At 37.8% G+C, this 17,057-nt stretch overlaps 1 pseudogene; it reads right to left on the bottom strand.

The window, feature by feature from the left end:
- Positions 1-15,793: 15,793 nt before the first annotated feature.
- On the bottom strand, positions 15,794-15,999 carry LOC117094120 (annotated as a pseudogene).
- Positions 16,000-17,057: the final 1,058 nt, after the last annotated feature.

The raw sequence follows: 17,057 nt of genomic DNA, 5'->3' as shown, positions 1-17,057 counted from the left end.
CTTGTTCATAACAGAAGCTCTCAATATAAAGATACCAACCCAGGCGTGGTGGCATGTGCTTGTAGTCCCAGCTACTCAGGAGACTGAGGCAGGGGAATTACTTGAGCCCAGGAGTTTGAGGCCAGACTGGGCAACATAGTGAAACCTGTCTCTAAAAAGTTAAAATAAAATACACAAAGCAGCATACATTTTTCAGTTGTCTTTATTAGAAATATGTGTTCACGGGGAACCTCCAAATGTCTTTTTTTGGGAAAATCTTTTTTGGAGAGCAGCCAAAGGGAGTTAGAGTGATCTGAAAGCATGGGAATGCTAAATGTGGGTGCAAGATTCCTGCAGATTCTATAGATGGGAATGTTATCTGAATATTTAAAAATTATTTTCAGGCTCTTTAAAAATTTAATTTAAACATAAAGTCTACTTCAGGTATCCCTTTGGAATGGAAGTAGAAGTTTGTTTTGAGCCTTTCATTTTGGTGCTCAGTAAATGCTAATTCCCTGGTTGGACACTGGAGTGTCAGATGCTTCATCTCAAAATGTTTATGGGAAGACCACATTTTCCCTTGACAACAAGAGCGTAGGAATGGATAATATGTTAAATAGCTCCTAGAGTGTATGAATGGTGTGTTTTTGTTATCCCAGAGCATGTGCTTTATCTCTTGCACACTGTAAGACAGATATAGGTGTAATTATCATATTAAGTAGCCAGTTAGCTATTCTGTGAGACTATGATTATGCAGAGTGTAGAGAAAACTTTATTTACGAACTTATTCTCAAGAAAAAAAAACAAAAAACAAAAGCAAAAAGCTAAGCCAGCACATCATCTAATTCTCAATGTAAAATAATGCAGAAGTGCGGAAGATGAACATCTGATTTGTCACATCTGATACACTAATGTTTTATCCAAAAGGAAGAACACATTGTAACTTGCTCAGTCATCTGCATAAACACCACCTGGCCCTTTACAGGCACCTACTCAAGTAACAAGAGTCAACGAATGGCAACTCTGCTCATAGCCTTTTCACTGGTAGAAACAGAAAAATCTCCTTTCTTTTCACTGGTAGATATAGAAAAATATCTTTGTTTCTTTAAAAACAAAACATTTATGTATCAAAGTAGCAGCATCCCATACATTTTTTTTTCAACAGTGTAAGATCTCTGTGATAAAAGTGAATCCAACAGAATCTTCTACGTTAGGGAATATATGGTCACAAATTGCCTAGATTTTGAACAGCTAAAAAATTCCTTATCCTTTAAAAAGTGGGTATATCAAATTAGACCCCATGCAATAAGGTGTTTATTGGAACATGAAGTCACTTGCCCCCCAGGTATGTCACTTAGTAAATCTTGCATTGGAAATAGTTATAGTTTTTAGTGTAAACTATTTTGCCAGGGATGAGAGGACTTTTCCTCCTGTGAACTGACACATTCTAGTTGTATGCCTCAGTGAGCATACCTTTGTGCTACATTACACACATAGAGGTAGCGTCACACTTTCCAGTTGTACTAATATAAAGGAGGAGGAACCTTGATTACTAAAGTCTATTGTACCAGTCTTGCGTGTTTTCAAGGAAAGTTAGTGGGAGGGTGAATGAGACTGATATGCTGTCTTAAAGAAAGATTTAGGGAAAACAAATCTCACTTGCCTTTACGTTTTAGATCCAAGTTGGCTAACTAGAAGGTGTCAGCTACCTTGTTTCCTCCACTGTGAAAACCCTGCCAAAGTCTTGGCGTATTTCTACAGACAGGAGACAATTGAACAAATTAGTCTTCTGGGATGTATCAGTTTTTATTTTTATTTTTTTTAAAGAGGGGAAAGTGTAAGAGAGCCACTGAGCTCTGCCGTTAGCTCACTATTTTATTGACGACCTGTGGGACATGCTTAGTTTCTAAAACTTTCTACCTTTAAGTAAAACTTCCGGCCATCTATCATGCTAAAATTCTTCCTGGAGCCACTTGAAAAGTGACAGTCTGCAGCTCTTTTATATTTGGTTTCTGGATCTCATGCCTTGAATTAATGCTTTCATTTAAAACACTTAAAAAATACTACATAATAGATGGACATATTTTGGTGTTACATGTGGTAATTTGATACATTCATATAATGTGTGAAGATCAAATGAGAGCAACTGAGATTTCCACATTAATAGACTTTAATGCATATATTTGGTAGGGAGAATGACTGGGCTTTCTTTGTTTTTGGATTTAATGCATTCTGATATTATGATGTTTAATTGTCCAGGACAGGTATGTCAACCCAAGGCAAATGTTTAATCTCGTTTACACTGTTCAAGTGCATCTATCATTAGTCTCTGGTATAGACTCCTATTTTAATTGTATTATCTGATTCATGTTGGAAAAGTATGCCTGGATTAGAGAGGAAGAAGGATCTTGCTCATTTCCCAATTTCCAGTGCAGCCTGGAAAGTAATTTTATTCATTTATTATACTAATAAATTTAAAGTTCCTACTGTGTGCCAGTGTTGGAGAGAGACTAATGAAAGGTAGACATGGTACCTGCCTTCATGCAGCTTATAGTCTAATACATTTGAATGAATATTTATGATTTTAGAAATCATTGACAAGATTTCTACTTCAGGATTAGCAAGTTGATGTCATTTCAGCAATTAACATAAAATTACATGTTTTGAGTACTTAGTATACACTAAATATTTTGTTACATGTCATGTCATTTAATCTGCACTACAAACCCAGCAGGTAATGTTAGTCTAATTTTACAGATAAGGAAATTGATACACAGACAGGTCTCATAACTTTCCCCCTGTTGGATAGCTACCTAGATCTATCTGATTGAAAAGCCAGCTTGTTGAGAGTTTGCATTGGTATCATCAACCTACATCTGCAAAGTGAATTTAAACTTACACAATTTAGATGAATAAATTAGAAGTATTTTTTTTTTATCCTAACCAAAAGTTGGAAACTCAAATATCTACAGAGATAACAGGCATAATATAGTGAAGCAGGAGAGTAATAATAGGGAGTGGTGAGGAGTGCAGTACATTCAAGCTTACATGCTTTGTTTAAATATTCCAGGTGATTTCTACTAATGAGGTGTGAATCATGAATGAGGACCTGGGGATGAGATGTTGTTAGACCATATAGCAAATTTGTGCAAATTAGAAAAAGTCACTCTTTCCCCTTAGTGATTATAGTCCAGGCTTGGCAAATGAGTGCAGGCCTTGTGAACATGGCTTAGCAACGGAGTGTGAGTTGGGAACCAGCCCGACTTACCCCCTTCAGCTGAAGATTTGTGCAAGGCACAGCAAAAGACACTGGACATCTGTTTTGTTTTTGCTTTTGTTTTTGTTTTTTTGAGACAGGGTCTTGCTCTACTACCAGGCTGAAGTGCAGTGGCATGATCACGGCTCACTGCAGACTGAACCAGCTGGACTCAAGTGATCCTTCCCACCTCAGCTTCCCAATGAACTGGAACCAGAGGAGCACGCCACCACACCTGGCTAATTCTTGTATTTTTTTAGAGATGGGGTTTTGCCATGCTGCCCAGACTGGTCTCGAACTCATGGGCTCCAGGGATCCTCCCACCTCAGCTTCCCAAAGAGCTGTGATTACAGGCCTATGCCATTTGGATTTTTAAAGCAAAATTTCTTGATTTTTAAAATTAAATTTTAAAATTAAAAATTTGAAAATCACTGCATGGGTCAAATAAAACTCATTTATATTTTGGATTTGGTCTGCTGGCCACCATTTGAAACTTCTGAATTACAAGCTAAGCCTGTGAGGCGAGAAGTAGCAGTTTTTGTTTGTTTAGTCGTCAGGCTCCTCAAGTATCTGGAGACAAAAATGCTTTCAATTTCAATCTGAAAAGTAAGAAGCATTTTTAGTATCTACATTTTAAAGGCTACTTTGAAGCAAAATTATTCCATTTCTAACAGTCTAGCTGTAACAGTAATGAACAATTCTCAGGTGGTTTGTTATTTGGTAACTACCTATGTTTAACATGGATACTTGGGAGTTAAAAATGCATCAAGCTTAATTGCAAAAAGGAAGTAGAACTTGTGTAAATCTCAAATTATTTTGAATTTTTCTTTTGATTGTAGACTGAGCATCAGCTGTGGCCTGTGATTGGTGGTAAGATAATATCTGATGATGCTAATATAGTGAGCTAAGAAAAACCCCAGAGAAAATCCATATTATGTCACCCACAGGAGAATTTGCCTTTTGGTCATGAATTTAGGTTGTCTCAAAATAATTTTGCGAGTCTAAGGTAGCAATTGCACATTTTAAGATTTTGGTCCATTAAGTTTGGTCTTTGTAATGACTAATTCTTTGTATGCTATCTTACTTAAGCAAACCAAACCAAACCAAACCAAACCATCACTACGTGTGTCAAGGGAATCATGAAAGATATGTATTGCAGTGAAAAGGGATAGGTACCACAGGTATACCTCACAACCCTTGTGCCTGCTAAGCTGTACTTCAGGGAAATCTTGCCTTGAGAAATGATAGGAAGCTGCCTAGAGACAAAAAACAAATTGATACTTTTTCGTAGAGGTGGGAAGAAAATACCAGGTCTGTGTGAGTGATTACTAATAACCTCTTTTGATGAAATGCAGTTCTTTCCAAGGACTAGAGTTGTTTGGACCTTAAGTAGTCATTACTTTTGTGAAGTTCCATGAGCATGAAGTTCTTTTTCATCTTCAGGGAAGGGAGAGCATAGGTCAGTGAGAACATTGTATTTTATTTTTTCTTTTTCACCTACAAATGAAACTTGTATAACTCTGTGTGCCTAAGATCTTAAACCCAAGCTGCAAAACTGCAAGAATTTAAGCTACGCACATATGAAATTGCCACAAGCATAGTTTGTTGTTTAGAGTCTGAAGCATTCTGAAGAAGACTATCTTTATTTTTGTTCTGAGGGAAGCCTAGAACAAATTTTGATTAGGTTCCCAAAGCCTGTCACTGAAATGAGAAAGTTACACTAGGAAATAAGTTGCAGAATCGAAGTAAGTGCAGAGTCATTGCTATTTTTGCCTTTAATATTCAGCTTTTTAATTATTAAGACATATATTTTTCTTGCCTATATATATTCATACATATGTGTTTATTTTTGGTATGCATATACACACATATTTATCTCTGTGTGTGTATATATATTTATACCACTATTTTTTATATATATACACACACACACACACACACACTCATGCACCTATTCCACTGGTACATACATACGTATTTATTTGTGTATGTGTGTGTGTATATACACACACAGATATATATACACACACACAGACATACACACACACACACACATGCACCCAAATAAATACATATGTATGTGCCAGTGGAATAGGTGTATATATATGTGTGTATGTATATTATATATATGTATACATATTATATATATAAAATAGTGGTATAAATATATATATACAGAGATAAATATATGTGTGTATGTATGTATACCAAAAATAAATATATATGTATGAATATACAGGCAAGACAAATATATGTCCTAATAATTAAAAAGTTGAATATTAAAGGCAAAAATAGCATGTTGTGTATATATATATATATTTATCTGTGTGTGTATATGTGTGTGTGTGTGTGTGTGTGTGTATACACACAAACATTTCCTGAAGGCTAATTTGAAGAGGAATTACTCTGTCTCTAAGAGTCTACCTGTACTCGTCATGAAAAATCATGTGCGTGTGTGTCATATTTGTGTATCACATATGTATATACCACAAATAAATATACACGTATGTGTGAGTGGAATAGACCTGTTGGAATATTCAGCTTTAGCTTTCCTTTAATATGGTGTTTTGACTAAAATGGTAGAACAGGAAGAATTCTTGGCGACAGCTTTTACTTTTAACCTGTGATCCTTGGAACCCTAAGTGGCTTTGGACATGTTTCAAAGTTCCCATAAAAATTTTATTTAAAAATTATGTAATCAGTTCTCAATTATCTAGGCTATCATAGTCTGCAAAGGGAGAGGTTGTTAATCAGGGCTTCACAACTCCAGTTACATTTTAGCCAGACAGCTTCCATTTTATTCAATTATATTCATTTATTTATTAAGTGAATACTTATCTAGCACCTACAATATGGCCAGGCACTATTTTAGGTGCTGAGAATAAAGTGGTCGAAAAAGGTAGACAGAGTCCATTGTCTCACAGAGCTTGTATTCTGGGATGGGATGGAATAAGGGAGAACAGATTTCTGATTAGCATGCTTGAGGAATACTAGGAAGGCCAATGATTCTGGACTACCTTGAACAAGGAGGGAGTTAGGAGAATGGGCCAGAGAGATATCACGTCAAGAACATAAAAGGCCCTGAAGGCAAAATAAGGAGTTTGGATTACAGTGTAAGTGTAATAATAAGATATATAACCTGATTTGTGATTTAAATGGATCCTCCAGCTTCTGGGTGGTAAAGAGCCTATGGTATGGCCAGAATGGAAGCAGCAAAGCCTGTTGGGAGATTTAAGTAGATTTCCACTTCTAAGTGTGATGTAGTAGGTTGCTTTAGGGCAATGCTTCTGCTGAAAACAATTAGAAAAACCTGGATAAATTCTGAAATGTATTATTTTAAAGCCACAAAGAGCTATGGGAGCTATGAGGACAAGACAGGCTACAATTTCAGAGAGGGACATGGATGATTAGGAGCTATTTTCTCCCCTGAGAGCATTTGATAATTCTGGGCATGGGATAAGGATTAAAACTTGGCCCAGGCTGAGGACTACTTCTTGGGAAAATAAAAACTTTAGTGGTTATGTGAAGCTGGAGTGACAAAATTTGAGACTACAGGGATCTCAAATACATGACCAGGTTTTCCCACAAGACATCTGCTGAACTCTGAAGCTAGACAGGAGATTAAAGAGCTAGGTTGAAAGCTTCTGAAAGGTAGAGTGAAATATCACATAGTCTTGTGATGCTCAGGAAACAAAGGCTGCTCTGGGGAGCAGACCCCAAAATAAAATATGCAAGGATAATAAAATCCCTAGAAGGAGTGGTGCATTGATCTGGAGATACTTTTCATCTGGGATACTTAGTAAATCTGGGTGCCCCTTGAAGCTGAAAATCTAGGCTTGACCTGTAGCAGAGTAGCAGAAGGCCCTTCCTGAGAAGCAGAGAAACCAACAGGATTCGACTTTTTTGTTGTTTGTTTGTTTGGGCTGAAGTAACAAAATTGCAGACTTGAGGAGTATCAGACACAGAGAAGGTTCCTTGATGACATTTGCCACATTTGAAGTTGTGTGGGTCAGGAAGCTACAGAACCAAGTAATAAACTTCCGTAGGGCAGAACTGAACCTCCTTCAGTCATTCAGATTTGGGAAATCAAAATCCTACCAAGCTTACAGTTGAAAACCCTGGGGAGCCATGCCCTAGGAACAGGGCCAAGCAGAACTACATTGAGTTTTACCAAAACTTCTTCACAGCTGCAACTCAGCACAATTCCTGATTGGCTTGAGATGATTAATCCCCCTAATAGCTGTCCTTGCTATTAGCAGAAGGAGGAAAGCCTTTCTGATGGAAGATAGCATGATCTGGAGGCTCTGCGGTTTCTTTAGAATTGGAAAATAGGCCAACAGAAAACACCCAAGCAGAAGCACAGAGAGAAAAAATAATGGAAAAAACAGGTAAGAGTGATGTGGACCATGATGAAAATGATGTGTAATTGAATTTCTGGAAGGAGAAGACAAGAGAGTAGAATAGAAATAATATTCAGAGTTAAAAGCTAACCATTTTCCAAAACTGATGGAAAACGTGAATCCATAGATTCAAGTAGGATAAATACAATAAAAACAATACCCAGCATTTTATATGTAAGACTGCTGAAAACAAATAGTAGAGAAAGTCTTAACTGGAGTCAGGGAAAGACTATATTCCAAAAGAACATCAGTAAAACTTATATCTGACTTCTGAACTGAAACACTAGAAGTCAGAAGGCAATGAAACGGCGTCTTTCACATGCTGATAGAAAATAATTGCCAAGCTGGAATTTTATACCTGGTGAAAATATACTTGAAAAATTAAGGTGAAATAAAGACAATTTCAGACATATGAAAATGGATAAAATTTGTTGCTACCAGTCCTGTACTAAAAATAATAATAATAATAAGCAATAGCAAAGGGAGCTCTTCAGAGAGAAGCACGTAGCTTGAAGAGGGAATGAAAAATACCAGACAGGGAAAATATCTGGGTAAATACAAACGAACATTGATTGTATAGAACAATAATAGTAATGTCTTTTGGAGTCTTAAATTGATATATAACCAAAATGCATGACAAAAATAATGCAAAAATTAAAAAAAGGATTAAATAGGAGTAAGGTGTTATAAGGTTCTAGCAGTATTGGAAGGTGATATAAGTAATAATTTATACTAGAATGTGATAATTCAAGTATATACGATGTAATCTAAGTAATCTATATTCCTATACCATGAAATACAATGAAAATGATAGTATAACAGATTAACATAGGAGAATATTTTAAAATGTACTAGATTAATCCAAAAAAGAAAGGAAAATAAAAAGAATATGAAACAGAATATAAAATATAAAACAGATTGTAAAGTCATAGTTATAAACCCACTATATCTACAATTGTATTATAAGTAAATGAACTAAATATTCCATATAAAAGACTGACATTTAAGACTGGATAAGAATACAAACCCCAACTATACACTGCTTACAAAGAACAAAGGATCCAAATACATAAGGATACAGAAAGGTTAAATGTAAGAGAGGTTGGGAAAAGGTATACTTAAAAAAACACTGATCAAAAGAAAGGTATTACAGCATTATTCATATCAAAGTAGATTTTTAAGGGGAGAGGCATTATTAGAGATAAGAGGGCTATTCTGTAATTGTAAAGGTTACAATCCATCAGGAAAGAGACTATTGCAATAATCCATGCCAGAGATGACAGTGCCTTGGACTAGAAAGGTAGGTGTCGATGTTAAGGTGACATGGTGAAATTCTGGGTATATATTGTAGGTGGGTGCCAACAGTACCTGCTTTTGGATTTGGTATGGAATATGAAATAAAAGATAGGTATTAATAGTTATTCCAAGGTTTTTGTCCTGAGGGACTAGATGAATAACAGTACCATTTGCTGAAATGGGGAGTTAAAAATGCATCAAGATTATTGCAGAAAGGAAGTAGAACTTGTGTAAATCTCAAATTATTTTCAATTTTTCTTTTAATTGTAGGTTGGACATCAGTGTGGCCTGTGACTGGTGTTAAGATAATATCTGATGATGCTAATACAGTGAGCGAAGAATAACACCAGAGAAAATCCATATTATCTCACCCATAGGAGAATTTGCCCTTTGGTCATGAATTTAGGTTGAGATGTGGGTTTATGAGAGAAAAAGTTCTCTTTTGGCTATGTGGAACGGGATGGAAGAAATAGCAGTAATTCAGTTTTGAACATATAGACTGGTGCTGTGGAGAAGAGATCTGGATATACAAATTCCCAATTTAGTTTGACTCCTTAATTTTACAGATGAAGATCTTGAAGCTCTGAAACTTGCTTACAGTCACACAGCAAATAAATGCCTCAGGTGGAACTAAAATCCAGGTCTTTTGGGGGCTTAGCATAGCGTCTCAGACAATACCATCTACTGCTTCTAAACTTGCTTTGTTGAACTCTAGAAAATATCTCATATAGAATAACAATAATTTTAAAAATGTATTGTGTGTGTAGTATTTGACAGATATTGTGCTAAATGCTTAAGATACCTTTTCTCTAAAGTCTTTTTGTTGTTGTTGTTGAGATGGAATCTTGCTCTGTTGTCCAGGCTGGAGTGCAATGGCACAATATTGGCTCACTGCAACAACCTCTGTCTTCCGGGTTCAAGCGATTCTCCTGCCTCAGCCTCTGGAGTAACTGGGATTATAGGTGCACTAACCCACCTGGCTAATTTTGTATTTTTAGTAGAGACGGGGTTTCACCATGTTGGCCAGGCTGGTCTCAAACTTCTGACCTCAAGTGATCCATCCGCCTCGCCCTCCCAAAGTGCTGGGATTACAGGCATGAGCCACCTTGCCTGGTCCCTTTTTTCTAAAATCTTTATAGCCCAACAAGGCAGATACTATCATCCTCATTTTTACCGATAAGAAACGAGCTTTTGAGGTTAAGCAACTTTCCCGAGGTCAAATCATTGGTGAACCTAGTCAGATAACCAGGATGTTTAACTCCTGCAACCACTATGCGATACATTTACCCGTGTCGTAGAAAATTAACACTCAATTGTGCTGTGTTTCATTCAGTTTCTTTGCTTTTTTTGTGGGTTTATGATCAGTTCACAGCTTATACTATTTGATTTTTTGGCCTTTCAATTTTTCCTTTGGATTTTGAATTTGACTGAGGAACCGTTTCCATTGAGTTAAATTTCGGGAAATGACTGATACTTACGTTAGGCTCTTTTTCCAGGGCGCGTGATAAATCCTTCCTCAGGACACAGTGTTGGCTTCTTCAATTTCAGCAGCTGTAATTGCTGTCTTTGGGAACAAAGGAATAATTGGAGATCATTTGTAATAAAAGCCTTCTCTCTTTTTCTAAGAGCCTTCATATTTTTGTTGACTTCTTTGAAAATTACAGAGAAAATAAAATAAATCCAAAAAACCCTCCCAAACAAAACAAAACATACGACTTACAGAACTCAACACCTCATCCAAATCCTCCAACCTGAACTAAAACATCCTCAGAAGAAGCAGCCTTTTTTTTTTTTTTTTTTTGTCTTTAATCTAAGGGCAGTGTAAAAGCCTGGGTAGTCTCTAGGACTACTTTAATCAACTTAATGGAGTTCGTTGACTTCAGGCTTTGGGCTAGTACAAAGAGACACTCAGATGTAAGCCAGTGAGAGAATGCTTTCACAGGGCATTGGACTGAAAACAGCACTATGGAATAAGAGGAGCGGTCCAAGAGGAGTCAATGATGTGGCCGATTCTGGGTGGATTGATACAGTCTGAGAATGTGTTATGTTACTAAAGGTGTAGTGGCAAAAGCCAGCTGGTTCCTCAATCTAGTGTAATTTCCTTTACAAGGCACTTGTGAGAAAAAAAAGTGCACAGTGATGGACCTTTGTTAGTTCAAAGGTTTTTACCTCTTTATTGTAAAGCCCCATTGTGAATTCACAGGGCTTAAAATATGTATTAATGTCCCTTTCATTTTATCATTCTAAAAGAAATCAAAGACAGAGAACTTTTTCTTCCCAATGAGCTTGTCTTTTTGAAATCATAGAGTGTTTGTGCATATGGTCTCCTAATGTCTCAGTTGAATCTGGGATTTCAGTGGGAGTTAGTGAGACATTGTTATTCCTTAAAGACTTTCAAGAAACGTTTGCAAAAAGACAGACTTGCTTTCTCTTCCTTTTCAATAATTACATTTTAGTTTATTGTACAATGAAACAGAGCAAACTACAAGTACATTTTTTTTAAAGATCTGAGAGTGTGAACCTTCCACCTCCTTTTCAACTAAAGTTGACGAATTTGTCCTGCTGTAATCTCAACCCTTGAGTATTTCTATCCACAACTTTTGCTTCAGCAAAACTTTTGACTAAATCAAACAGGTTTTCAGCATAGACATGGTATGCTGTATAGTGTGATGCTAGTGAAAAAATAAAGATTTTGGCTGTATGACTAAAATAATACTCTCATAAGCATTACTAATTGCCATTTACTGTTATTGGCCTGAGGAATTTTTCCTGAAGGCATATATTTTATATTGTGAATTGCTTGCTCACTGGAGTCTCTATGTACTATATTTTTCATCTGACATACAATCCATACTTAAAAATCTATCTTTTATCCGTTCAGTACAGTTTAAAGTTTAATTTCGGTGTTTGACAGTTTATAAAAAGAAGAAATGCTCATTTCTTAGAACTGGAAAAACAGAATAACCTCTAGTAGTACAAAAACATTGGTGACACTACCCTACTTCCCAAAGAAATATTTTGTTCATGATTTTCTGAAATGTGAATCAAAACTCTCATGACAGGTGAATGAAGAGAGAAGAATTAAGATATAGGTACAAACAAAAGCAGCATTAATAATTCAGGTAAATAAAATTTGCATACAAAAGAATATCATCAAGGTGATGGAGAATACTTCTGAAAGTAGAGGACATTTAGGCAATAGGAAAATGAGTTGAGAGTTGAATGTTTTATATTTCACAAAAGGCTTTATATAATTTAAATTTTTTTCCTGATTCCATTGTTCAAGCAAACATTATTTACCATTATCTCTAACCTTTCCTTGGTTAGATAAATTGGAATTTTTCCTATATGTTGCGATGTTTTATTATCATAATTTTTTTTGGAATGGAGTCTCACTCTGTCACCCAGGCTGGAGTGCAGTGGCGTGATTTAGGCTCACTACAACTTCTGCCTCCTGGGTTCAAGTGATTCTTCTGCCTCAGCCTCCCGAGTAGCTGGTACTACAGTTGCACACCACCACGCCTGGCTAATTTTTGTATTTTTAGCAGAGATGGGGTTTCACCATATTGGCCAGGCTGGTCTCGAACTCCTGACCTCATGATCTACCTGCCTTGGATTCCCAGAGTGCTGGGATTGCAGGTGTGAACCACCACTCCTGGCCTCCAATAAGTTGCAACTTTAAGGGACAAACCACACGTACGTAAACTATAAAGTGTTCTTCAGCATTTTTGCAATTTATATGTATTAATCTGAACTGGTTGAAAGCTATTACTTTCTTACTTGAGTCATTTTTTCCATGTCATATCTCATTAGTAGTGTCCCTCAGTGGGCCTTTCCATGTAGAATGAATGCTTCAGTTTTTAAGGCACAATGTAAAACCATTATTCACTCAATTTATCTTAAGATGTGTTAAGAGAGCAGCTTGCATTGGTAAGAATCAAAAGATGTATTGACAAGATTCGTTTTCTTTTCAATGTGAAGCCATAAGGGTTTGTTGTTTTTAAGGAGGAACTTACGATAAGCTAAAAGAGTTATTACCTGCATTAGAATGACAGCTGGCTTGTCTAACTTGCTTCATTTATTCAACAAATATTTAATGAGAGCATATTTAATGAGTATCTGAGGATAGGAAAATAAAAGAAGTAGTATAAAAATGTTCATAATCAGAGGAGAGGTACCAAGTGAAATAATGAGACTTTGGTAGAGAACGGGGCAAAGTGTTTCAGAAAGAAAAAACGATCACTTAAAGCCAGGAGTCTTAGACGAGCCTGGGCAACAAGGCAAGACCCTGTCTCTAAAACAAAATAAAAATATTAGCCTGGCGCAGTGGTGTGCACCTGTAGATTCAGCTACTTTGGGAGGTTGTGGTGGGAGGATTGCTTGAGCCCAGAAGTTTGAGGCTACAATGGGCTATGATTGAGCCACTGAACTCCAGTCTGGGTGACAGAGCAAGATCCTGTCTCAAAAATAAAAATAAAGAAAAGGAAAAAAGACAGAGGAAACAGTATAAGCTTGGCATGATAAAACGGGGAGCTGCAAGTGTTTGGAGTGGTAGGTTTGTGTATTGCGGTGGCGGTGGGGGAGAAAAAGTGGAGACAGTGGTAGATGAGACAGGCAGAGGCCACAACTGTGTGATATGCCAAGTAATTTAGACTTTATTCTGAAGAAGACAAATAGCTATTGAAGGGTTTTAAGTAGGAGAATGGTCTGATCAAACTGGGAAATATTGACAGACCACTCTGGAAATTGTGTAGAATTTAGATTCAAGAGATACTAGATGCAGAGAGTTAGTAACAAGGATTAGAGTGAGCTGGGAGAGGTGTAAACACTGTGTGTGTGAAGGCAGAGTAGATGGTACGTTGGATATAGATTTGTGAGGTACTTAGGAGATAGAATTGACAGCATTTGGTTTGGTGATTAGAGGTAGGAAGTGAGAGAAAAGGTGGAGTCTTCTACGACTTCCAGGTTTCTGACTCAAGAGACCTGATGAAGGGTGGTCAGACTAGGAAACAGAAGAACTGAAACATGTTTAATGGTGGTGGCAGTCATGGTTGAGATAATCAGATTGGAAGCTTAGTTCTGGACTTGTTGAGTTTTAATTTTATGTGTCTAACTATCAGGAGATAATTTTAGGTAAGGGATACAGATTTGGGAATATTTTATTTCTAATGGTAGCTAATGCTTCAGATAAAAATACACTACTTAAAAAGTGTCCTTTTAATATTTTGTTTTTACATGGGAAAATACATGCATATGGTAAAAAAATTAGATGGATGCAATAAAACACAAGTCTTTCTCCCATCCCAAGCCCACAATTCCTTTCTCCAGATTTAGGTATTGTTAACAGTTTTCAGAAATGTACTTGACATTTTCTTTCCAAGTACAAGCATATATATTTGTGTGTATATGTAGGTGGAAATGTCTTACATACACACATGTTTTAAATAGAAATGTTAGTCTGTCATATTTATCTTCTGTACCTTATTTTTTTCACTTTTCAGCAAACCCTGAAGATTATGCCATATGAACACATATAGATCTACTTCATTCTTTTTTTTTTTTTTTTTTTTGAGACGGAGTCTCGCTCTGTCGCCCAGGCTGGAGTGCAGTGGCCGGATCTCAGCTCACTGCAAGCTCCGCCTCCTGGGTTTACGCCATTCTCCTGCCTCAGCCTCCCGAGTAGCTGGGACTACAGGCGCCCGCCACCTCGCCCGGCTAGTTTTTTGTATTTTTTTAGTAGAGACGAGGTTTCACCAGGTTAGCCAGGATGATCTCGATCTCCTGACCTTGTGATCCGCCCGTCTCAGCCTCCCAAAGTGCTGGGATTACAGGCTTGAGCCACCGCGCCCGGCCTACTTCATTCTTTTTAATGGTTTTGTAGTATTGCATTTCACACAGGGACCTAGTTTTCTTAAACCGGATTTTTTTTTTTTTTTTGAGACAGAGTCTCGCTCTGTCGCCCAGGCTGGAGTGTAGTGGCCCGATCTCTGCTCACTACAAGCTCCGCCTCACCGGTTTACGCCATTCTCCTGCCTCAGCCTCCCGAGTAGCTGGGACTACAGGCGCCCGCCAGCTCGCCTGGCTAGTTTTTTGTATTTTTTTAGTAGAGACGAGGTTTCACCAGGTTAGCCAGGATGATCTCGATCTCCTGACCTTGTGATCCGCCCGTCTCAGCCTCCCAAGTGCTGGGATTACAGGCTTGAGCCACCGCGCCGGCCTACTTCATTCTTTTTAATGGTTTTGTAGTATTGCATTTCACACAGGGACCTAGTTTTCTTAAACCGGATTTTTTTTTTTTTTTTGAGACGGAGTCTCGCTCTGTCGCCCAGGCTGGAGTGTAGTGGCCCGATCTCTGCTCACTACAAGCTCCGCCTCACCGGTTTACGCCATTCTCCTGCCTCAGCCTCCCGAGTAGCTGGGACTACAGGCGCCCGCCAGCTCGCCTGGCTAGTTTTTTGTATTTTTTTAGTAGAGACGGGGTTTCACTGTATTAGCCAGGATGGTCTCATCTCCTGACCTCGTGATCCGCCCGTCTTGGCCTCCCAAAGTGCTAGGATTACAGGCTTGAGCCACTGCGCCCTGCTTTTTTTTTTTTTTTTTTTTTTTTTCTGATTTTTAAAATATAGTTTTCATGATAAACAATGCTTCAGTGAACATCTTTGCACATGTAGCTTGGGTTGGAGTATTTCGCTTTTTTATTATTGGTGCTGAGCTAGAAACTAATCTGAGAGAAGGCACATTGTATTAAAAAACCCGAAAAACTACTCCTCACTCTGATTGGAATCAGACTTGTGTGCCTTACTCTCTATTTACTGTAGGGATGCTAAGGTGATGAGGTGACTCTTTTTTTTTTTTAATGGAAACCACTCAAACCGTGTCCTCTCTTACTCTCCCAGAGAAGAACGATCATCAACGGCCAATGGCAGTCGCAGCAAAGCAACACCAAGATCCGGCCTCATGCTCAGGAGAGAATGCTGCGCCTCCTGCTCATGGTTTCCGGTGCTCTGCACGTTCACAGAAACTTCTCTGGTAGTGCACTGTAGGAATGATCCCTGAAATTATAGTCTTGATGAAGTGACTCTTAATCGGGATTCTCCCCATGTCAGTATGTGCAGGTCTTCTCTTCTGGGCTAGTAGGTTTCCCCCATAGAAATATTTCAGATGTTCTACCTGGGAATGGGAGGCTGTTGCTAGACTTTGGGTTGCTGAACAGGGTAAGGGCACTGTGGGCCTTATTCTTGTAGACGAGCGGAATGCCTGTACTTCGTTGCTTCGCTGATGCCTTCAGCGATGCCAGGGTCCCTGAATCTGGGACCTCTTTGATTCAACATCATCAAGAAAATCTCTTATCTAGGGTTGAGGGAGCAGTTGCCTGGCTCCGTGGAATATGCGAGAAATTCTGGAATTTGAACTGCTCTTTATATCACTGCCTTTCAAATTTTCAGGGGTTTACAGAGCACTTGGGAATCTTGTTAAAGTGTAGGCCTGATTGGGTAGGGACGGAATCAGGGATGGGACCTGAAATTCTGCATTTCTAACACACTTTGAAGAGTGCCTATGCTGCTGGCCCACAGGCTTTGGCTAACAAAGTTTTAGCTAAACTATCAACCCAACTTCTCTTGAATTCCGGTGCTTTCCTAGGGTTCTGGGGACATGAATAAAGTCACATTTTCTTGATTTTTACCTCTGCAGTCTCAGGCTGTAGGATTTTCTGTTGTGTGAAATGAGTTATAATTTGTTCGTATTAAAGTGAGGTAGAAAGATATCTCTCTCCCGTTTTTGTCTCGTTTCCTGTTCTCTTTGTCCTTGTGGATTCATAGCTTCTGATTCCTCTTTTGTTATTTTAATAGAGTAAAAGAGGAAACAGCGATAAATACGTGAGTTCAAGTTGCCATATTTTCTTATTTTAGATAATTGCAGGCATCCGAAAAGCATTTTTTATGACTGTAAAATTCTATAGAAGTATTCATTAAGAGATTACTTGTTGAGCAAACTAGGAGGTAATGGTAAAAAGTCCCTTTCCATTCTTGTATCAGGCATATAACTTGTATTCATCAGGTGAATAGTTGGGTTACTACAAAACTTTGAAGAATAGGCAAAGGGTGAAAATGCATGCAAAGTATTAA

This window comes from Trachypithecus francoisi, unplaced genomic scaffold, assembly GCF_009764315.1.
Source record: "Trachypithecus francoisi isolate TF-2019V2 unplaced genomic scaffold, Tfra_2.0 Lachesis_group12, whole genome shotgun sequence".
NCBI lineage: Eukaryota > Metazoa > Chordata > Mammalia > Primates > Cercopithecidae > Trachypithecus > Trachypithecus francoisi.
Note: the sequence above shows the minus strand (reverse complement) of the source record. Positions and strands in the feature narration are given on the sequence as shown.